Source organism: Protopterus annectens, chromosome 13.part0 (genome assembly GCF_019279795.1).
Source record: "Protopterus annectens isolate FY-2018-M chromosome 13.part0, PAN1.0, whole genome shotgun sequence".
In the NCBI taxonomy this organism is placed as follows: domain Eukaryota; kingdom Metazoa; phylum Chordata; order Ceratodontiformes; family Protopteridae; genus Protopterus; species Protopterus annectens.
In genome coordinates, this window is record NC_056747.1 from 875,544,043 (window position 1) to 875,569,394 (window position 25,352).

Below are 25,352 nucleotides of genomic sequence, written 5' to 3' on the forward strand. Positions count from 1 at the left end.
AAAGAAAATGGAGGGTAAGGCAAAATCAATGCAAACGGTGAAGGATTTCTTACAGGTTCAGCCTCCTCGATTTAGCAGAAATTGGCCTACAAAAAACTGGTCCTTTCCAGTTACAAACAGACCACAAAGGGGCAGATACAGACGTCCAAGAGGTAGAGGTAAGCCCCAAAGCTCTTACAGACCTCCACAATGGGGAGCATCCACCCAAAAAGGAGGGGAAGACAGGCAACAACCTTATAGAAAGCAGTCCCAGTGACTTCCCCCTTCAGCTGCCAAGCACTTCCCTCTTGGCAGCCCCCTTGGGGGGAAAACTAGCACTTTTTTCTCACAACTGGCATATGATCACCCAAGACAAATGGGTCCTGAATATTGTTTCTCAAGGTTACAGAGGTTCCACTTTCACACTTTACCAGGGCTAAAAGGAATGCCAAACCTGCCACCAAATCAATGGGCAGAGGCTCAAAAACAAATTACAGACCTCATGGAAATGAGAGCTATTCAAAAGGTTCCAACACAGGAGCAAGGACAAGGTTTTTACTCAAGACTCTTCCTGGTCCCCAGAAAGGACAAGGCCTGGAGGCCCATTCTGGATCTTTCTTCACTAAATACTTACCTGGATGTTCCAAAATTCAAAATGTTGACACTACAGTAGCTTCTTCCCATGCTGGGCAAGAAGACATGGCTGGTAACTTTGGACCTCAAGGAGGCATACCTGCATGTCCCTATCAGACAAAATTGCAGACGATACCTCAGATTCATAGCAGGTTCCATGCATTACCAATTCTCTGCACTGCCCTTTGGCTTATCTACTGTGCCCAGGGTCTTCACAAAATGCCTGGCACCAGTAATTGCATTTTGCAGACAAATAGGGATCCAAATATACCCTTACTTGGACGACTGCCTTATTCAAGCAGAAAGCAAGGACGCTCTTCTAAAACATCTGGCGTTTGTAAAAAAACTTGTTGATTTGCCTAGGGTACACAGTAAACAAAAATAAATCAAAACTAGTGCCCTCACAAGAGATAATATTCCTGGGTGCCAGCTTAAATACAACGGCCCAGATGGCTTATCTCACGCCAGACAAGCAAGTACAACTGACTCAATACTTTCAATTGATGGCAACAAAAACCCAACTCCCTGCAAGAAAAATTCTGCAGGCCTTGGGATTCATGGCATCTTGCATACTACTAATTCCATATGCCAGACTGCTCCTTTTGAACCAGCAAATTCAGCAGATTTAAAATATGTCTCATGGAAAACTGCTCTGCTCTTGACAATAACTTCAGCACAAAGAGTTACTGGCACTAATGGCAGTGGAACCTTTCATCATTTTTCATCAAGACAGGGTGTCTTTAAGAACAAACCCTACTTTTATGCCAAAGGTGGTATCAAGTGTGGCCCTAAACCAAACAATACATTTACCAACATTTTATCCAAATCCCCAGAATAAAGGGGAGAGACTTCTGCATACTTTGGACATACATAGACAGCTACGCTATTTGGACAAAACAAAAGCCTCCAGAAAAACTGAGCAATTGTTTGTAGCATATGCTGCAGGATCACAGGGGAAAGCAATTTCAAAACAGACCATTTCCAAATGGATAGGATACTGTATACGTTTCAGCTACACCCAACATGGAAAGACTGTGCCTAGCAACATCAGGCCTCATTCCACCAGAGCTGCAGCCACTTCAACTGCATACCTCAGTGGAGTACCTACCAAGGATATTTTGGAAGCAGCAACTTGGAGTTCAGTGCATACCTTTACCAAACACTACCACCTGCCTCTTTACTCTAAATCCAGAGCTGGCTTCACCACTGCAGTGCTGCAGGGCTTTATAGCCACACCAAATGCTTTCTAGCACCAGTCACCCAACCTCAGCTTTCGGATTCTACCCAAGTGTAATGACTGCAGCAGTGAAACACGATGAACATAATACAGTTTTGTACCTACCATAAATGTAGATGTTCAAGTGTCTTCAATGCTGCAGTCCAGGTTACCCACCCTCCATCCCCACTATCCTTCCAGGGGCTTATCAGTACCTCACTACCTATACAACCTAATTGGTGTATTTGCTTGTATTAGACACAATTGGTTATAATTTTTTATGCATTTGTTATTAGCAATGTATTTTGCCTACCTATTTGGGGGCACCTGACATCTGGGGCAAGAAAAACTGAAGAAAATGGTGTCGGCTGCATCTTGTATACCCCTGGTGCACTTGACATCAGGGAGGAAGCGACAGCAACCGACGCCGGACCAAGACTTTGGAACTCTGGTCGACTGTGGGACCATGTGGCGGATCCTGGCACCCGACAGGTAGCCGACTGTAATTTTCTCCTTGTTCAACCTGGTGAGAGGGACATCAGTGTGCCAGACTATAGAGTCACCTATGACTAAAGTGTTAGGTACATTGTCTTGCCTTAGGGGCTGTTGCTGAGTGGCACACTGGGTTTCAGCTTCAGGGGTCCTTGTTGCTTGGGCAGGGGTCCTTGTTGCTTGGGCAGGTTACACAGTTAAGGGCCTCTGCATATGTGGATTTAGTGTTGCTATATGTGGGTGTTGGTGGTGTGGGTTTAGAAGGGATATGTGTTGCTTGAGGTGTAGTGTGGATGTTAACCTTCTCCTCTTAACTGTCTAGCACAATCTTGGGTGGAAAGAGCTTTGCTTCCATTTTGGCTATGTAAGTGCATCTCTCACAGGTTATAGTGTTGGGTGGTAGGAGGAGAGGGTTGTCTGTGTACATGAGGCAATTGCTGCATTGCCCCAGTATGCCCAGATTCACCAGGTGGACAGGAGCAATCACCGGAAGCTGACCCTTGGACATGCCTGGTTTGGTGCTTTTTTTTTTTGTAAAGTACAGGAGCTGTTTTCCCTTACCTTAGCAAGGTACTTTGCAATTATAGGCTGTTTAGGACCTACTATTAATTTCTCCTTATTAACAAGGAGAGTCGAGTGCTTGTATCAGTTTAAGGTTTCCTAGTGCTTTCCAGCAGGTTTTAGAGAAAGTGCTAGTCACAGGGATGCTTAAAGGTAAGGTGAAAAAAAAATGCACACTGCAGTGTGCACTAAAGAAGTTAGATGTGAAAGTAGGTAACTTAAGTTTTACTTTTTTAAAAAGTTAAGGTTTAGTGGAGAGTTACTATTTTTAAAACAGCAAGATGGGTTAAAAGGGGTGGTCACTTTTGTATTCTGGTACTGTACTATGGAATACAGTAGGATGGCCAATAAATTTAAATAGTTGAAGGGGAGGGGTTTTTGATTTTGTGATTACTCACACAAGCCAGTGAAAGTAGAGAGGAAATGAGATATATGGTCGGATTAACATAAGAGGCAGGCAACTAGAAAGACAGTGGTATTTAACAAGACAACTATGACTGGGTGGGAGGGCGGAGAAAAAAATTCTACCCGACTCAGAAGAGAGAGAGAGAGCTGTGGTCTCTTTTGAAGTTTTAATATGCTGTTAAAGCAGAATGCAAGTAAAACACAAGGTAAAGAAAACAAACTACAGTGTTTAAAATATACAAAAAATAAAAGCAAATTAACCTTTCCTTCACAGCAAAGTGTAGCAGAGTCTGGATGAGCCTTTCTGGTAAAGTTCTGAAATGTTTTATTTTACCCCTTAAATAGAAGGTTTAGTTCCTAGCTCCACCCCTCAGTTAACAAATGATTAACATCAAGTGACCTCTTCTATCTTATGAATGAGTCCTTAATTGATCAGTTCTAATTTCTGCCTGACTCAGAAGAGAGAGCTGTGGTCTCTTTTGAAGTGTTGATATGCTGTTAAAGCAGAATGCAAGCAAAACACAAGGTAAAGAAAACAAACTACAGTATTTAAAATATACAAAATACAAAACATAAAAGCAAACTAACCTCTTAAAATTAGTAAAATTCTTCTTTTATGGATAAGACTAATTTCATCCTGAAAGAAAAATAAATAAGTTTCAGTATCGATCAAAAAACTGCTCACAAAACTGTATTTACAAGATCACATACGGTTAGCAAGAGAGTTTCCATTCGTGCAGAGTGTTAATGTTGTTAACATTTGTTTTCCCCAAATGACAGAAAACTCACAGAAGTGTCAAGGCCTCACCATAAAAGTAGATTACCAAATATCTCCACAGTAAGGATTTATGTTTCAAAAGACAAACCATTTGAAGGGTGCTAGCCTTTTGGATAAAAATTTACTACTCAGTAGGATGGCCAACTGATTTGCTAGCTGAGCTGTCACTTATTTCTTGTCAAAGTGTGTGAAGCTCAACCTGCAAGAAGCATAAGCCTCGTCCGAGTTCCAAAATCCTAAGAAAAACAAGATATGCACATGGCAGACAATACTGTATATTGACCCCAAGGCTAGTCAAACAAACATCAGTTTGCATTTAAGGTCAGTTTTTGTCACTAACTCCAATCAAAAGCAGCAAATAAGAAGATATACCTTTCCTAGAAACATTCTACAATGCAAGCACAACAAAATGCAATCTAAAATGTAAGTCTTCATTACTTTTTACAAAAAGCATTTTAAATAGCAAGACAACCTTGCCAGGCATGAGTAAATTTATGTCCACAACACAAACTAAAAATATTCTACAAATGGTTAAAAAAAAAATCAGGAGGATGGAGTCAACATCAAAAAGACAAATTAAATCAGTTATCTTTAACTATGGTGATTATCTACTCCATATATATTATAAAATGTTTCCATTCTAACCTTTGGAATACACCTTCAGGTTACAGATACAATAAAAAACGACAAATCATGAGACTAAATGGCTGGGTGTAATCTTAATCAAAATACCTTGGAAGAACACTATTGGAAATAACCTTGGAAACATGATATAGCTTGTAATGCCTATAAGTGCATCCACTACGTACAAGGTCACTGCTACACAGGTACACATAGCCGACTCCAGTAGAAAGCAAGCTACTGAAGCTGCCATGCCCACATGGAATCAGCTCTAATGGGTTACTAAAGACTGTTACTCACATACCTGTAACAATAACAGTACTGCCATTAACCTAATTTGGAATTCTTTGCTTGATTGCTGGAGTATCATCTTTATTCTGGGCAAAGGAAACAGTTGTTCAGACTTTCTAAATACTCTTAAAATTTAAACAAAATGTTTCCTGGGATTCATCCTGTGCAGAACATGCTAATTAGGTCTATGAGGATAACAACGGAAGCAGCATGGCATCTGGGTCTTCCCATTCAAAGCAATTTATGACTTGAAATTAGGCATAAAAGCAAAGTCACCTCATCCTTGTGGAAGACCCTGTAAAGTTCTGAGCATATTAGTGCCTGAAGCATATACCATCCTGGTAGCGAACCTAAAGACAAACCTCTTCCACACTAACCAATCAGATTGCATAGAAACAGGTTTCACAGCTCATTAAGGACCTCATATGAAATCTGAGATACCCATGAGAAATCAACATCTCGGCCTGCAAGCTATCAAATGGCAAGGTAGAAATGTGTGTGAAGTCTGGTCATATCCCTGTATCAGAAAACTATCACTCTTCGAGAATCAGAAAATCAACTCTCTCTGTAACAAGAAAAACAAAATTAAACTTGCCTTAGCCATAGAAGACAGTCAGAATTAAGTGGGTGCTTTCTTTTCTTTTAACAGTACCCTTGGAACCAGAGGAAGTGATGTGACTACACAGAGGCTTTCAATTATCTCCTCAGATGCTTTACAACTCATTGAAAACTTCTGAGGTTGTTAATGGCATTAGTTACAATAAATAAATAAATAAATAAATAAATAAATGGACACCGATAGCTAGCTTCTGGAATGGTCTCTTTCAAACAGATGTGTAGTTCTATCTGCACTGGGGACTAGATCTCCTGGAATACCAAGAAACAGGTACAACACAAATGTCTGATACAACTTTCCTCAGAACAAGAGGGAGAAAAGGCCTGCTAAAGTACACATGGGTGAGCATCTCCCCCAGTCCAGCTCTTTGAAAAGAAAGGGAAGCAAAGGGAATCTTTTGGTGCCCCCCCACAGATTATGCAAACAATGCCAAAATTTCATCACAAAAACACTGTGATCCTGCGTCCTCATGATGTCATATTGCATATGACCCAATACAATCAAAAAGTAGCAACTCTGAAACATTTGACCATTGGATCAACCAGCAAAAATATCATGACTTGTAACCTTTTGTTCCTTAACAACAAAACCTTCATCCCGAATTGTGATGATCTGTGCTTTCCAAATAAGAGAACTGAGAATTTTCATTTACTGTACAACCTAGGAAATCCGTGAGAGAAATTAACACCCTCAAGTTGCATAAAATTACTGGCTATGTAAAGATAAAAAATAATGTTTCTCCAGAATCTTTTCAAATTTTTTTTTTTTTTTGCTTTTTCCAGAGTAGCTGTAGCAGAATTTTTGGAACACGCTCAGTATTACTGCTAACTCAAAAATTAAGAAATGTAAAAATGCCAATTTTGACTTCCCATTTGGGATCCAAGAACATCGGTTAGAGAAAAAACATGTGGACAAGTCAGCTTGTATTTTTCAGATCTAAAGTGTTCATCTAAGCCTCGTAAGTACAAGATTTACCATTTTAAAATATTTTACTTTGAGGTGCCTGTTGAAGATAATTTAATCCAATATAGTCTCCTACAGGTTCCATTAATTGAATATGAGAAGGAGCATATAATCAATATATACTAGCCCAGTTCAACCAACTCCTGCATATGCTACCTGTAATAATCCAATTGTTGAAATTCATCTTTGTACTCGAGTGATGGCATGACACCCCCCCCCCATTATCCTCTGTTACACTCACAGAACAACAACAAAAGTAACGTCTAAACGTCTGCCAGCTTACTGTGTAGTAAACTTACTAAAGCACTAGGCAAAAAAAAAAAATGCCAAAGGGAATCATTTCCAGCCAAGGACTGAATATGCCATCCTACTTCAAACTCTCAAAGAGTCCCAAAAATGCCAAGACCCTAAAAGCTGCATTAAATATAATCTGTTGTTATATCATCTTCTTGGGAAGATTTGAACACTACTGTACTAACGAAAGTTAGCTGACTGCCCACCACTAACTGGGAAAGTTTACGACTTAATTAATTCACTCACAACTTGTTCAAGTCACACTGCACTGCTTACAATGAAGTTTGCCACTACACAAACATAACACCTGTTGACAAAAACTCACAAACTCAAATCTAAACTTATCTAAAAAGATTGAATGTCAAAATACTGAAGAAGAAGAAGAAAAAAAAAATCTAAACTTATCTAAAAAGATTGAATGTCAAAATACTGAATAAGAAGAAAAAAAAAAAAAAACATGCAGGTTGGCAACACCACCCCCACCCCCAACTGCCATGCTTCTTATATATCAATTCAGAGATCGCACAACAGCATGGAAAGAGCAGATTCCCAAACACTTCTGTACTGCAACCTCCTACTAAGTAATGACATTCTGTGATCATACTCGCTCACTTCTGCCATCATTACAAATGTTCTATATTCAAAACATTCAACCGAAGGGTTGATTTCCTTTTCTACGCAGGACACCAACTTTTTAATTTAGCTTTATTTAATATTTTTTAACCTGGTAAGTGAAATTACCTATCTCTGAAATGTTTCAGCCCAATGTATAGGGCAGTTTACAGTAAACACTCAATCTGTCTGCATTTTTGGAAATTAAAATAAATGGGAATACCAGGAAAAAGCATTTACCAACACAGGAAAGAACATGGAAACTACACACAGCTACAGATTGGAAACCAGGGCTAAATCCTGTATCTGTGAGGTAAAACTGTTGACAACTGAGCCACCATGCTGACCTTCAAAGTGGTGAGGGGTTTTATTTTCTCCTCTGCTTCTTTACCACTTTAGGACACTATTTTGCGAAAATTACAAGGCTTTATCACTCTGTAAGAGGGCAGAACTTCTCAATAAGCTTTCCAAAGTTCTCTAACACTGCCACTTATCTTGTTTTATCCAGTGTCACTTGTTCACTGACTGCTTGAAGTAGCGGCACATTTTTTAGTGTTGTACAGAAAGTATGACCCGTATCCTAGATGAACACCCTGTCATAGTGTATGGAGTAGGGCAGTGGGTTAAGTTATGCTTGAACCTCCCAGAAACAGATGCAATATACGGTTACTGAAGGAGAGATTCTGATCCAGCTCGAGAGGCAACTTGAAGATAGTGACGATGAAGAAACACGTAGAAGAAAAGGAGTAACTAATGAGTGTGTGGTTTAATTTCTTAATGCAAAGTAAAACAGATATATGAATGTAGAACAGGAAGGAGAGGAAAACCGAAGAGAATGATGCAGGTGTTAGAAGATGGACTAATAGTGGGTTACAAACCAAGAATTAGAGATACTGGTTATGATAACTTTGTAATGCCATGTTTGAGCCTATATTCGGGTTGCTACCCAGCAGAGTCAAATGTCTTTGGATGACAGCCACAAGGTTCTCAGGTTTGTCTTAGTCTAAGGTGAAGGAGGATAGTAAGAAGGTGAAGGAGGATAGTAAGAAGCAGATAAACAGTGCTAATGACACTTCTACAGGTGCCAAATGCCTCACCAGAAGATGTGTGCAAGTCCACATAGGTATACTGTGAGGATTTATCTGTCTCAAGGAACACCTTGATGCTAAAGTGGTAGTAAACTGTAAAGACGTTCAGTTTATTTTATCGTCTTGCAGTGTATGCACAAAGTTTTAAATGTGTACTACTTATGTATTGCCTGATACTAAAACCGATTCATCTACAACTGAATATTACTCCACTTTGCATTCCTACTGTACACTTTTCTCCCAGATTAAGCTGAAAAGGGTCTACGGACAAGCTCCTTTACTTGGATGACAAAACTGATTACTTGATTAATTAGTAAGGATAAGTTGGTAAAGGGGTACTGTTTAATAACAGTTTCTAAAGACCAAGAGCTCTCATAAGGAAGGCTCTGGGCCTAGATGAGGCTCCATGATGCATGTAAAGATTTTGGACAGTTTATTGCACCAGCACTTATGAACATCTTTAATTATGATAGTATGAACAGAGACAGATGCTGAATGCTGAGATGATGATACACAACTGCCAGATTCATTTCAATAACATACCAAGTATGGAGATTTGTTTAATTTCCCTTATATAACCACAAATCCAAGCCCCAATTCATAACTCTACGATTAGATTTATAAAAGGATGCAGGTGTATGGTCAACATCAGGCTGTCAACAAAAGAGCTAAAACATTAGATTGAAAGTCTTCTCTTCAGTTTTTCCCTTGGAACTGACAAACCTTCAACTTTAGCACTCAAAACATTCATTTTACAGCCCAGCACTTGCTTAAAACTCATAACAAGCACAAAATACCCCTAGGACTAGCCCCCTTTATACTGTCCAGAAGGACAAGGCTCTCTTATTTGTCCCAACCAGTCAATCAGAAAAACAGCTCACTCTACCTATTCAGGCATGTCCAAAGGGCAGTTTCCGGTGTACTCTCCAGTCCAACTGGTGAATCCGGGCATTTTGAAGCAATGTTACAACTGCCTCATGTACACAGACAACCCTCTCCTCCTACCACCAAACACTAATATATGCGAGAGATGCAATTATACAGCCAGACTGAAGGCAAAGCTCTCTCAACCCCAGACTGTAACTGACTGTCAAGAGGAGAAGGGTAATACTTGCAACATACCACTAGTCTCACATAGACCTAATAAACCAACACAGGCAACTAATACACATAAATACACGAAAACAAACTCTGAGGCTCTAAATAAAAATCTGCAAAAGCAACAGAGAACGCCATAGCAGACATCCAAGCAACCTCCACAACCCATTACCAACCATGAAACACATACTTCACATAATCAGTGTGCCACACAATCACAGCCCTTAAGGCAAAATAACATACCCAACACACTAGTGATAGGCGACTCTATAGTCAGGCACACTGATGTCCCACTAACAAGGCTGAACAAGGAGAAGGTTACAGTTAGCTGCCTGTTGGGAGTCAGGATCCACCACATAACACAAGCACTCAGGTCACTCCAGAACAAGTACAAATACGACTCGTCATTGTACATGTTGGTGTGAATGACCAGAGACGTACCTCCCTGGACTACATGACAAGAGACATGGAAGAGCTCTTTGATCTTGTAGCCGAGGCAGGTATGACCCTGACCCCAAGTAGCATCCTGCCCTCACCAAGAATGATGCCACGGTATAAAGAAAAAATTATCAACTTCAACAACTGGCTAAGTTTCTGATGTCATTCAAAGGGGATCCAGTATCTGTCTGCCTGGGATGACATGCTTGACAAGCCACGTTGCTTCACAAGAGATGGCTTGCACCGGTCACCCTTAGGCTTTTGGATACTGGCAAAGGCTCTTGCCACCCCCATAGTGCCTTTTTTAGGCAAGGTTCAAAAGACAAACCCACCACTGTAAATAGCACAAGTAACCAAAAACTGAGGGTAATTCTACTCAACGCCAGAAGTCTAAACCTCAAAATGCACGCACTCGAGGCACTCCTCAGTATGGAGAACATAGATATCTGTGCAGTAACAGAAAACTGGTTTAAGGCTCCAGAGAGCACCCCAGCACTACCAGGCTACAACTCATACCATAACTTTCGGCCACAGAACCCGGACTGAAACACAAAAGGTGGGGGTGTATCCATATTCATAAAGGATACTCACACCACCAGGTTAGTGGCGCAACACGATGCATCAGCGATCATCCAAGTGCAACTAACAATGGGCAAAACTGCAATCTAAATTGTAGCTTGCTACAGATGACCCACCATGACCCAGGACCCCCATTCCGCATTGTGGAGACACTGGGAAATATGAAGGTCCTACCAAATACCCTAATACTGGGTGATTTCAACTACCCAAACATTAACTGGGAGAACTACTCAAGTACTAACTCCCTTGCCCAACGCTTCCTAGAATTTATATACTCGAATGCCCTGGATCAACTGGTCAACACCCCCCACCAGAGGGAACAACATATTGGACCTGGTCGTCACCAACATGGGCGACCAGTGTTCCACATAGGACATCAACCCCTCACTGGTTAGATCAGACCATAGACTAATCACTCTAGATACTCACATTCCGGCCCCAACCCCAATCAAGGAAAAACACCATGAAAAACTTTTCAAAAGCAAACTTCACTTTGCTTAAGACCGAGGTGGAAAGGTTCACAGCCCCCACACCAATGGACAATGCTGTCCAAGCTGCTGAAACCTATACAAAGGCACTCTATGATCATCTGCAGGAATGCATGGATCGTGCTATCCCAAGTAAAAACAAGACTCACTCCTCCAAGAAAAGGAAACCAGTCTGCTGGACCCCTGCCATAAACAGGCTCTACAATAGAAGGAGGAAACTAGTACAGATGAGAGCAAAATCCCTAGAAGGAAAGACATCCCTGATCAGTATCAGCAAAACTACGAGCCCTCATTAAATCATCCAAGGCTAGCTTCGAAAGAAAACATTGCCAAGGACTCCAAAGATAACCACAAAGAGTTCTTTAGCTATGTCAAGAACCTAAGTGGAAACTCTCAGATCTGCTCTGAGTTGGTGCAGAATGGCACAAAATACACCGAACCGACTGATATTGCCAACATTTTGGCAGACAGGTTCAGTGCAAACTTCACACCCCTCTCACTCCCTAAGGGGCCCATAACCATACCAGAAGAATGTAAGACCCCGGCAATCACTGACACACAGGTTAAAACACGGACGGTGTCCCAGGCTGCGTCTTACAAGAGCTCCAAAATGAACTAACCCCTCACCTAAACACACTGTTCAAACTCAGCCTCTCTACAGGCTACGTACCCACAGAGTGGAACACAGCAACAGTTATCCCACTCCAGAAAGGTGGCGCCACAATGGACCCTGGGAACTATCGCCCTATAAGCCTGACTAGCCTGGTCTGCAAGGCTATGGAGCGCATCATCATGGAACTCATTAACAGAGACATTGGGAACCTCCAAACTTTGGATCCCACCCAGTTTGGTTATATTAAGGGCAGATCATGCCTCCTAAACCTGGTGGACTTCTTTGCAACCATTACCAAGGCATTAGATGAGGGTAAGGAGGTCCACACAGCCTACCTAGACTTCGCAAAGGCTTTCGACACCATTCCCTATTCTGGTATTATAGACAAATTCACCAACCTGAACATTAACCCCTACGTCATGAGATGGGTTGCAAACTGGCTCATGGTGAGAGTTGCAGACTCTAGGTCCGACTCTAAACCGGTTAGAAGTCGCGTCCCCCAGGGCTCAGTCCTAGGACCCCTCCTGTTCAGTATAGGGTACAGGCAAGCACCAGAGGACTTTGGCTGACCAAGTTCGCAGACAACTGCAAACTAGGGGCCATAACCGATTCCCAGGCTGATACAGACGCCATCCAGAAGGGTCTCACCGAGACGGATACCTGGTGTCAAAATCATGGCCTCAAGCTGAATGCCAAAAAGTGCATAGTCATCCCCTTTGGAAAAAACAAAATACCCGCGAACTACCACAAAGGTGGTAGTCCACTCCCCTAAATACAGAAAAAGTAATAAGGGATCTGGGGACCCAAGAACACAACAATCTCTCCTTTGATAATCATATTGCCAAGGTGGTTAGAAAATCCTTCTATGTGGTCCACCTAATCTTAAAAGGGTTCGCATCCAGAACAAAGGAGGTTATTTGTGCGCCTCTACTCATCACTTATTAGAACCATTCTAGAATACAATGCCCCATTTGGGATGTACCTTACAAGACACCTGCAACAGCTGGAAAGACCACAAAAGTACCTCACCAAGAGGATTACTGTCCTCAAACAGATGACCTATGAAGCCCGACTAAAGAAACTCCAGCTGTATTCGGTTACATACCGCTTACTCAGAGGTGGTCTCTGTTTGGCATACAAGGCCATGTCCAACCCAGAATGGATGGATATGCTCCACCTAAAAAAAAACAAAAAAAAAAAACAAACAAATCCCTGAGAGCCACACGCTCTAGCGATATAAACGTTATCACAATGATAAATAGGACGTGCTGGAGGGATAGATTCCTGACCCAGAGACTCCCCATGCTTTGGAACAAGATTCCAATATACATCAGGCAGAGCCCCTCACTAGCACTCTTCAAGAGAAACCTTGACGGGTGGATGGGAAACAGAAAATTTATCCCGGGGATCACTGCAGTGGCTCTGCAGGACAAAGGCGCAGGGAACTAATGGCTCTGCTGGTCAGAGGCACAGGGAACTCATCTAAGGGGGTTTGCGAAAGCCAGCACACTCTGGCTAGGCTTACAAATGCCCTTGGGCAGACAGGTAGTAGTACTTACCTATGAACCTATACCGATCCTTGTGTTGTGATGACTGTCAGTAATACCAGAGTCTTCAACACCCCTGAACTGGGATAAATGGTAGAGATGTTAGGGAGCTATAACCCTAGAAAATAAAGAAGACTGAACAAGTCCGTATGCAAAAACTAAAGCCAGACAGCTTCATATCAAACTTTGTCATATATATTTACGGAGGGGGAAATGAGGAGCGCTCTTTGCTTCTATTGCTTTCCTTCCATCCTGATCATTAATGTGAAACTGTGAAGGAGGACATCAAAGGTTTGTAGACCCAGGGTCAGCAGCAAAGAACAATGAGCGATGCTATGGAAATGTTCTCTTGGTTACAGCAGAAGGCTAGGAAAAGGGGTATTTCAACGATCCAACATGTTCTGATAAATAAAGCAAAGCTATTGAGACTTGGTATTAACACAAAGAAAACCTTTTTGGCCTCCAAGTCAAACATAATGTTTGGGGAAGCTTAGGTTTAGGGGGTTCAATCTGCAGACAAAAGATTCAGCTTCATAGGTATAAAGTTAAACTTGCCCTCTGAAATGCTTCATTCACTGGATAGAAAAAAGCCATCTTAGAAATACAGTATTAGAGGGGTGGTCCAGATTCCATTCCATAGATGTAACACTGAAATCAAAGAAGTTGACAGGCAAAGCAAGAAAAGTAGTACATACAGGGGACAGGGAGGGACTGGCAAGAATGTACAGAGAATGGCTTATAAAAGAGAAGACAAAGGTAGAAGGAAATAATTTGTTTTCTTCCTTCTCTGTAGATGACTGCATCCTTCTGTCGTATAAAGTAATGAAGATTTGCAGGGTGATGGAGTAATTTGAAATGTCACAGGAAGTCAGGGCTGGAATACTACACAAAAAAAAAAAAAAAACACATTGTGGTAGTAAGACTGGGAAGGGGACAGACAAAAAGGGGTTGCCTGGGACAGAAGAGTCCAGGAGTAAAATATCTAGGGACATAGGTGTGGTATATGTTGAAGGATATGAACATGACCAACTAAAAAAAAAAACTGCAAGATGGATTAGGTGTGAAAAGGAAAAAGCAGAATCATTGGTAATCAGAATTAATACGTCTAAAGAAATACCCCACTTCAAACATAATCATCATTTTCACAATATTAGGAACACAGTAATAATACTAGGCAAGTCATCACATTAACCAAAAAATACCTAGCCACATACACCCTTAAGTAGTAAAAAAATTAGTAGTCTCTGGGATACATACCTATCTCTTCAGCAGGTCCTATTTATATCACAGGCAAGATTTAAGTTTTTAGAACGGGTAATTCTGGTGCTGTTTGTTTTGTGGATGTGCAGAAGGTCCATCAGAGTGGGGTCTGACAATGCCCTGTATGCCAGGCACAGATCTCCCCTCAAAAGCCTGTAGGAGACAGAATACAGGGATAGGGCCTTGCATTTTTAGTGAGTAACCTCTGTGGACAGTCCAGCTGATGGATATGCCTGATTAGGTACATACCAAGGGGTCACTGTACTCAATGATAGGTCTCATGAATGCCAAATACAGTGGAACAATGACTTCCTTGGATTTAGATATCATATCTCTGTTTATAAGTTGTGCAACATAGAATGATTTCCTCATCACTGTAGACACGTGATGTCAAAGGCTAGACTACTATCTGCAGTGGATATAAAAAGTCTACACACCCCTGTTAAAATGCCAGGTTTGTGTGATATAAAAAAAACCCCACAATAAATCATTTCAAAACTTTTCCCACCTTTAATGTGACCTATAACCTGTATAATGCAATTGAAAAAGAAACAAATCTATTAGGGGGAAAATATAAAAAGTAAAAAAACATGCAATAAGCCGGTTGCATAAGTGTACACACCCTTAAAGTAATGCTTTGTTGAAGCGCCATTTGCTTTAAATTACAGCATACAGTCTTCATTGGTACACACACACACACCAATTAAAGAGACTCCGATTAACCACAAATAAAGTTCAGCTGTCCTAGTAGGATTTTCCTGACATTTACTCAGTTACCTGCTACAGCAAAACCCATGGTTCGCAGAGAGCTTACAAAGCAAAGGGATCTCATTGTTGAAATTTATCAGTCAGGATAAGGGTACAAAAAAATTTCCACAGTATTTGGACATACCATGGAACACAGTGACAACAAGTCAAGTGACGTTGCGAAGAACTGGATATCCCTCCAAAACTGGTGAAAAGACAAGACGAAAACTGCTTAGGGGGGCTGCCAAGAGACCTATAGCAACACTGAAGGAGCTGCAGGAATTTCTGGCAAGTACTAGTTGTGTACTACATGTGACAACAATCTCCTGCATTCTCCACATGTCTAGCCTATGGGGTAGGGTTGCAAGGCGGAAGCCTTTTCTTACACAGAAAAACATCCAGGCCCAGCTAAAATTTGCAAAACAATACATCAAGTGTCCCAAAAGCATTTGGGAAAATGTGTTATATCTGATGATACCAAGGTTGAACTTTTTGGCCACAATTCCAAAAGGTACATTTGGCACAAAAACAACACTTTGCATCACCAAAAGAACACCATCCCCACTGTGAAGCATGGTTGTCGGTTGTGGTGATATCATACTTTGGGGCCGCTTTTCTTCAGCTGGAACTGGGGCTTTAGTCAAGGTGGAGGGAATTATGAACAGTTCCAAAACCAGTCACTTTTGGCCCAAAACCTTCAGGTGTCTGCTAGAAAGATGAAGAGGAATTTCACCTGTCAGCATGACAATGACCCAAGCATACATCCAAAATCAACAAAAGAATGGGTTCACCAGAAAAAAAAATTAAAGTTCTGGAATGGCCCAGCCAGAGCCCAGACCTAAATCCAATAGAAAATCTGTGGGGTGACCTGAAGATGGCTGTGCACAAGAGATGCCCTCACAATCTGACAGGTTTGGAGCACTTTTGCAAGGAAGAGTGGGCAAATATTGTCAAGTCAAGATGTGCCATGCAGATAGACTCTTACTCAAGAAGACTGAATATTGTAATTAAATCAAAAGGTGCTTCAACAAAGTATTAGTTTAAGGGTGTGCACACCTAAGCAACAAGCTTATTGTACGTTTTTTATTTTTTATATTTTTCCCTGTTTTTCAATTGAATTCTACAGGTGGGAAAAGTTTTGAAATTATTTATTGTGGTCTCATTTTTTTATATCACAAAAACCTGGCATTTTAACAGGGGTGTGTACACTTTTTATATCCCCTGTATATGTGTCCCCAAGTCCCTAAATACTGGGTCAGCTCTAAGGGGTGTGTTGTCAATATAATTACCAGGGATGGATGACTTCCCAAAGTATACTATTATGCTTTTCGTTTTAGTCCATGGCTCTGACACCAGTTGTCTCTGTGTCAGCCCCTCCTGGAGAACAATTTATGTCAGTGTGAGATTCAATGACAGCTCCTAATTTGTAATTATCTGCAAATTTAGTCAGCCAGAGACCACGGACATTGGCCTTGACTTCTGAGAAGTAAATGCCAAAAAGGAGCGGTCCAAGGACTGATCTCGGAGGGACTCCACTTGTGACTGTCCTCTTTGTACAGGTGGGCTCCCCAATTAAAATTTCCTGGGTCCTGTGAGCCAGCTTGGTATCCACTGGGTGACATAAGGGTTTGAATTTAACCTCAAGTTTGTCAACAATACCAAAGTGGGGTATTGTCTCCAACGCCTTGGCCAAGTCAAGGAAAGCAGTGTGAATGATTTTGCCCTCATCCATTGCTTTGGTGACCTTCTCAAATAAGTCCACAAGTTTGAGTAGGCATGATCTGCCCTTGACTAAACCAAACTGGGTTGGGTCCAGTGTCTGGAGGATTACTGCATCTCTGTTGATCATCTCCACTATACTTCTTTCCATGGCTTATAGAAGACTGGTGAGACTTATGGGTCTGTAGTTTCCAGGGTCTGTACATGACCCACCTCTGTGCAGAGGGATGACTGTTACCTTTCTCCATTCATGAGGCATGAAGCCTGTTGGAGGCTACAGTTAAAAAGTAATTCCAGAGGTCCTGATAGATTATGTTTCATGCTATTTAGAAGGCATCCTGGGATATTGTCTGGGCCCATTGATGCAGTATTTTTGGTCTTTGAGTGAGCATCAAGGACCTGTTCCCAAGTGATAGTAGGGGGAAGTTATATTGGATATTTCCTAAGCGAAGGTTAAAGGGGACAGAGGGGTAAAGCTTTAGCCAGGAGGTTTGTTAGGTCTTCTAGCTCAGTATAGGTAGCTCCATTTACAATGAGCTCTGCACACAATTGTGCATTGCCTTTGAGGTTGCAGATCAAATATGGCTTTGGTAGACTTTATTTGTCCTCAGAATTGTTTGTTTAGTTTGATGAGGGCACTTTTTTGCCATGATTTTCTTCCTCCTGTTATACAGCCTATTGATTTTAAGATTCCACCAGGGTGGCTTGTTTTTTGAGTTAGTTCTGTACTTCTTCCTGGTGGGTACAGCTGCCTCTAGCAGCTATTAACATGCTTGTACAGGGATTCTGTGAACAGTTCCACATAGGCAGCAGTGTGCTCAGGGTTTATAGGGGCTTGAAATTTTACCAGGTTCTCACTTAATAGCAGGAGGTTAGCCTTAGTTCCTGAATATTCCAAGTTTAGCTGGGGGTCCAGGTCTTAATTTTACTTCAAAGGAGACCATTTTGTATTCTGACCTTAACAGGGAAGGCATTACAGTAGGGGATGTGCAGCACTCTCCCATATTAGTGAGGACCAAATCCAGTATGGTTGCACCCCTGGTTGGTATACTGACTATCTGGACCAGGGAGTTTGTATTTACAAAATCCAGGAATCTCTGTGCATGCACGTTTGGTGTCGTACACGATTCCCAGTTAAAAGTAGCGTAATTAAAGTCACCCATGAATATGGTATTGGGTTGTACGATTAGTGTCTCAAATAGGTTTAAATGCATGGTATGGGTTTCTTGGGTCACACAGGGGGACCAATAGCTTTGCAAGGAAGTGGTACTGGATTTTTCCTATGGTGATTTGAACATGGAGCAGCTAAAGTGCATTATCCTGTTTGACTGTAGCTCAAGTGCTTTGTCCTGACCAGCCTTGAAGTATATTTTTGATACATGGTATGGGTTTCTTGGGTCACACAGGGGGGACCTATAGCTTTGCAAGGAAGTGGTACTGGATATTTCCTATGGTGATTTGAACATGGAGCAGCTAAGTGCATTGTCCTGTTTGACTGTAGCTCAAGTGCATTGTCCTGACCAGCCTTGAAGTATATTTTTGATGTAAACAGAGACACCTCCACCTTTAGTCCCTGCCTGTGAAGTAGCTGGCCTAAATAAATGGAAAGCATTACAACCTTGCACTGTTGGTGTGCTCTGCACTGCTTTAAACCACGTCTCAGTGACTGCACATATGTCAGCATTCTCTAGGGTAACGTGAGCTTCTAGGGAGTTGAGTTTTTTTTGTTTAGACTCCTAGCATTGAGCAGTAATACCTTTAGATTTTCTTGGTTTTGATTTGATATGTCGAAGTACTTCCAGTTTGGTATTACCTAAAAAAGGCACTACGGGAGAAGACAATGCTTTATCAAATATTCGAAAGCCTAGGGAGGAGAGGTGCAGACCATCCCTGGCAAAGTATGGTCTGTTGACCATCTCATTCCACGCTGACAAACACTGCACCCCCTTAGAATGACACCAGAAACTAAGCCAGTTATTAAAGTCATTCATCTTTTGTTCGTATTTTGGCATCTTCCTTGGAGAAAGTAAAATGCTGCTCAATGCTAGGCTCATACCAGCCTGAGAGACAAATTTTGAGAACTACGTGATGTCTCGCTTCATACAGTCTAGGGAGGTCAGTCTTGGGTCATTTACTCCCAAATGGATTATGACAGAGTCATTCTTACCCTGTCTCCAGCAGTCACACTGTCAGCACTACCCAGTTCTCATGTTGCCATCCTCTTCTTCTCTTAATGTTCAAGCACAGTGATTCTGTAATTTTAGTTCCTCAGAATGCAGCATAACAATGTTACGCAATATACTGTTTTCATATTATATTGTCAATGTTGCTGTTCATTTGCTTTCTTGCATTTCATATTCACTTATCACAGACCAACCACAAATGCCCTTCTTTACTTCATCTCATACCAGTAAATTTCCATTATTTGTCTGCATGTCCCCTCCCTGCACACGGGATCAAAAAGACTTTTTGTACAGTCACTTAAATATTGAAATGATCCTCAACAACAGCATAACTTGGGCTGTCCCAGGACTGCAAATGAACTCTGTAAATTTAATACGATCATAAGTTAGGATATATATATATATCTTTAGTTAGGACTCCAGAGCCATGCAAAGAATGCCGCACACAATCTCAGCAATACCGTTAATTTAAAGGACTGTGATTCATTCCACCCTGAGGGGGCCTTGCCACATTGCTTTCTTCCTCAATCTTCTGTAGATACGAGTTTCATTGTATATGCACTGATCTTCTACTTTCCTGGACTGCATGACTTCATACAGCTTTGCTTGAAGGCTTAGTTGCCACGTATTCATATATTTAACATTTGTTTACCGGGAAAGTCCAACTTAGAATGAAGCCAATTCTTAGCAGAGGCCAAGGGGAGAAATGCTCCAGATGGATGTTTTTGTAATGTAGGAGGAAACCAGAGCACCCAGAGGAAACCCACATGAACACAAGGAGACATGCAGACTCTGCACAGAAGGCACCCCAGCTGAAAATCGAACTGGAGAACCTCTCGCTGTGAGGTGACAACACTACTGCTGCACCACTGCGCCATCCACCTTCCAAGGGGGCAACAAAGGCCATAATTACAGCGCAAGCTTATGTGTGGGGGGTCTGGTATAATGGTTACAAATTTTAAAATCATCAAGATATGGATGTAAAATAAGTTGCATCTTTCTGCACTTACAGTTGCATCATATATAAAACTTTGTAAAACAGTAAGAGGCATAACAATTTATCCAGTGAAGTGCCCTCACCAGTACCTTGTAGTTGCGCAACAGACAACGTCATTACTTAACACTATGTTGCATCCCATCTCAGGATTTCTTCCCCTTATCCCTAGCAGACACGTGCCTAGAAAAACAAACAATCACAGGCTCATTTTTTTGTGGACACTTACTAAAGCTACTTATGGTCTTGCTCACTCATTCTGTTGCTTTTTTTAATTTTGTAACTGCTTTAAACTGGACTTATCATGTTCTTTAGATTCTTGCGTTTGGCTTCCATACAAACTTCCTGCATTTCAGAGGCTTAAGTTAATTTCAAGTGCACCAGTTGATCTGGGTTGTTTAGCTCAATTACTACGTCATTGCAGAAAGGTACAGGATGGAGCAGTAAGAGATGTGCTGCATGACAACCTCATTTACCTTAACACCACACTGCCATAAAGCATTCCTATCATCCTGCCACTGGAACACACTGCCACCTACAACTTCACTATACTGCCACACACAACTCCTTCCACCATCCTGCCACTGGAACACACAGGCACCTACAACCTATCACACTGCCACACACAACTCCTTCCATCATCCTGTCACTGCAACACACAGGCACCTACAACCTACCACACTGCCACACACAGCTCTTTCCATAAACCTGCCACTGGAACACACAGATACCTACAACCTACCACACTGTCACACACAGCTCTTTCCATAAACCTGCCACTGGAACAAAGAAGCTTCTCTTTCTTGACCACTGTCCAGCCTTACGCTCCCTTGTCAAACTCAAAAAAAAAAAAAAATAAATATATATATATATATATTATGCACCCATAGATTAGATCATTCTGAAACAAATGCTTTGTCACTGCCCAATCCCCTCAAAAACACACAGACACACTCCATAGAATGCTTTACAAAGGTTTACTCACTCCTACTGTTGGCTCAAGTCTGAAATTCCCTTCCATTATAACTGCACAATACATTCCAACAAATTAAAGCCACCCATAATAATAATCGTCAAGCAAGTATTACATGTAATCACATAAAGAATAACACTGTCACGCACACAGCTAGTGGTGAAATACATCTCCCTGACTAGAGGGGGTCTTTTGAATGATGTTCCAAACTGAATTGGGCTAGTTATATGGTTTGTACTGTTCTAACAATGTACATATAATCTTGATATTGGAGCTGTTTCCAGTTTTAATTTATACCTCTCAACTGTCCAGATTTTCACAGAATGTCATAAAAAACACAAATTTTATGTGGAACAGACCAAAAATATGAGGCAAAAATCTGGACAAGTCACTGAGAATTGAAGTCACTAAAGATTGACATACATATGAGTTTCAGACTTCACATCCTTCAGAAAATACATGATAGAACTAACAAATTTCAAAGTTTATAAGAGCAATATTTAAAATGTGCCGCTATTTCTAAGCCTCTGACCCCCCCCCCAATTATTTTGGGCTTTATCCAAATTAACTACGCTAAGAGGTTGAGAGGTACGAGTATGCTCTTTATCCTCATGTTTTGCTACTGTATCTAACAATGTTATAATGGCAAGACAGCCCTTGATTTGGGTCTACTTTTAGTTCAGCGAACGATCAGATGATCGAACGCTGTCAGTTCGAACACTAAGTGTTGAATCTGCAAAATAGTGGGTTTTTTTTGAGGAACAGCGATTTTTTCCCTGGGGAAAAAAAAAAATTGCTGTTCTGGTAGTTCGCTGTTTTGAGTTTTCGAGATTTAGGGGCTGATATAACAACGTTCACTGATCTGATCATTCGTTGTTATAATACAGACCCCTTGATTCTAGCCTAACAAAAACAAATGTGATGTGTTTCATTGCGTCAAAAAAATGTTTAATTCTGAGCTTTCGGACTGCACAAGCCCTCTATCTGGATCTAAATCCTAGTAAAAAAGCATAAGCCAGGTTTATGGGTCAAATAATGCTCACACACCTCTTGTTGCTTTTATACTACACCAGCACAAAAATTTTCATGTTTATTTTGCTGTTATCACCTTATGAAAAATTAAAGGGAAATTATGTCTATTTAAACTGTTTAGCCCCTTCATGCATTCCAGTCTATTCACCAGCATCACTGTAGTAATTCCCCAGCATTCTGACATCATAGTGAATTGCAAAAAAATGTATACAGCCTTTATGAATAATTCCACAGTAACTGTTTGAAATGTTGGGACCTGCTTTAGCAAGTCCCATAATACTGAGACCAAATGGACGAAAAAAAATGACCTTGGATATTAGTCCGAGATGTCCATTTCTTGAAATAGTATCTTTTCTCAGAGGTAATTTAGGGGGTGTAAAGGACTTGGAAGGATAAGAGTGATGTTCAACATTCGCTCTTCTGCATTTTTTTTTTTTTGGCATATAGCACTTCATTAAGAAGCTTCAATTTGTATTTTAGCCAAAACTACAATACACTGCTAAGGACCTTCTTTCAAGTGATACATTAATAATACAGTACTTCTGGAACATTTCAGTTTGGTAGCTCTGCAAGCCTCAGGCACATACTCTAGTGGCTAAAAAGGTCCCTAAGGGCACACAGGCAGAAAATGATCAGGAATAAATACTTTCAAGACTCAAGTCACATAATAATGATGGGTGCCAGTAATGCCCATTATATTGTGATCGAGTCTAGAAAATACAATACGCATTCCATTCTGATCAAAACACTATATTCAAATCAAAGTTTATTAATGTGCATGAACCCAATAGCCATTACAATAAAAATAATGAATAAACAAACAGCTTTACTAAGATCGGTATGTAGTGTGCTTATAAACAACAGACACAATCAGATAAAACAAAATGACTGTTGTACGGTTTTGATGAGATTCTGATTTTCACTAACTGAGGGAGAAGCTCTTTGCTCCTAACGCTTTACTCCCAAAATGTTAGTGCACAGCAATTTGGTTATATTCTTCTTCTGGACATAACCTGAGAACATTACATACCTAACCGCAGCTCTCTCCAGTCACTAGAGTGGTCACTGCTTCAAGGCCTAATGTCATCCAAGCATCCTAGGTTAATCTCCATTCCAGTTTCAATCATACAGGAAAAAGAAGGCAATTATTTTAAAGGTCCCTCCAATTCTCATCTACACCTACTGTCAATAATGCAACATTCATATACCTCCTCATACCACCTGTGCTTCAAATAAAGAGCAGTGCTAAAAGACGGCAACATGGATTTCAAAAACTTCTCACATTTTGGAATGGACCTCCATTAACTCCAGTCACACTTTTGATTACTGGCATGCCAGTGGGGAGTCTGAGATATGTCACGCCATTTGCAAAGTGTAATACACATCTGAATAAACTTTACCTTCTCTGGACAGTAACTATGAAATAAGCAGATCCAAACAGACAACCAGAACAAAGCAGGCTTTACTATACACTATGTTAAAAATGATTTCTTATACAAATACTGGAAAGCAACACACACGCACACAACTACATAGCAAATTATCACAGAAAATAATAAATCACAGCACAAACAACTGAACAAATAGAGAGATGACACAACACATCTCATGTTACCATGCACGCCCCAAACATTATACATTCAAACTTTCATGCAATACAAGCCCACTCCAAACTTTAACCAAAGGTACAACACAGAAACGGAAAACTCCACACATCAACAGACATTAAAACCTGGAATAGTTTTTTTTCTTGCGAGGGGTAAGTCCCCTTTCACTCCCCACAACTAGAACCTGCAACAGTTTTTTTTTCTTGCAGGGAGTAAGTCCCCTTTTACTCACCACACCCCTGCAAATTTATATATACCAACTCTGAGACTACGCAGCAATAACTGAACTTAAAAAAAATTCTGCACACCAAATCAAAGTGTACTTGCCACATAGCATATCTCAACACCTGGCACCGTTTAACTCTGCTACTCCCACCCCCCGCCTAACATACATAAACCTACAGTATTTCCACCATGATGTAAATTTGAAATATAATCAAGTAAAATATACATTTCTCTCATAACTGCTGCTACACCTGTTAATTGCCAGTGTACAATGTTGTTACATATTGCTACTTTCTGTTCTGTTTTGATATGTACAGCTTACTGCCTCTCTGGTCCATTTTATTTTTTTGGGGTGGGGGATTATTTCACCCAGGCAAATACCTACAAATGGTCAGTTGTGATCAGTGTACTACCACAGTAAACAAATTTAAATTAAATATTACATATATAATTAGACAGACATATATGCACACCTATATACATAGACAAATATATGTGCATCACACACACACTATATATATATATATATATATATAGGTTCATAGGTTCATAGGTTCATACTAGGCTATCTGCCCAAGGGCATTTATAAGCCTAGCCCATAGTTATGTGGCTTTCGCCACCCCTTTAGTTTGAATAAAAACTATGCCTATCATTTTGCTGTGCCTCTGTCAAGCAGTGACGCTGAAGTAATCCCTGGGGTATATCTGCAATCTCCCATCCATTGGTCAAGATTCCTCTTGAACAAGACCAGAGAGGTGCTCTGCCTCACATGTACCGGGATTTTGTTCCACAGCATAGGGAGTCTCTGGGTGATGAATCTGTCCCTCCAGCACGTTCTATTTATAACCGTGTCAAGGTTTAAGTCTCCGCCCTTGTGGTTCTGAGGGATCTAGATTTTTGAGGTGAAGCATATTCATCAAATCTGGGTTTGACATGGCCTTATATGTCAGGCACAGGTCACCTCTGAGCAAGCGGTATGAGACTGAATAGAGCTGGAGTTCTTTCAGTCGGGCAGCATAAGACATATTTTTGAGACCCTTTATCCTTTTGGTGAGGAACTTTTGGGGCCTTTCAAGCTGCAGCAGGTGTCTGGTCAGATACATTCCGAACGGGGCATTGTACTCAATCATAGGTCTAATAAGTGATGAGTACAGGGTGACGATGACCTCCCTTGATCTAGATGTGAATCCCTTCATGATCAGGTGGGTGATATAGAAGGTTTTCCTAACTACTTTAGCAACATGAGTGTCAAGCGAAGGCTACTGTCAACCTGGGTCCCCAGATCTCTGATGACTTTTTC

The 25,352-nt window shown here is 40.9% G+C and overlaps 1 protein-coding gene across 3 annotated transcripts in view; it reads right to left on the reverse strand.

Moving 5' to 3' along the window:
• The window catches only part of LOC122787733 (protein rapunzel-like), a 555,947-nt gene that overhangs the window by 24,946 nt on the left and 505,649 nt on the right, over positions 1 to 25,352 (reverse strand). For all 3 annotated transcript variants that reach the window (XM_044054596.1, XM_044054595.1, XM_044054594.1), the window contains exon 2: positions 3,875 to 3,923. The gene's annotated coding sequence lies outside the window, so the exon portion shown is untranslated. The remainder of the gene's footprint in view (positions 1 to 3,874; positions 3,924 to 25,352) is intronic.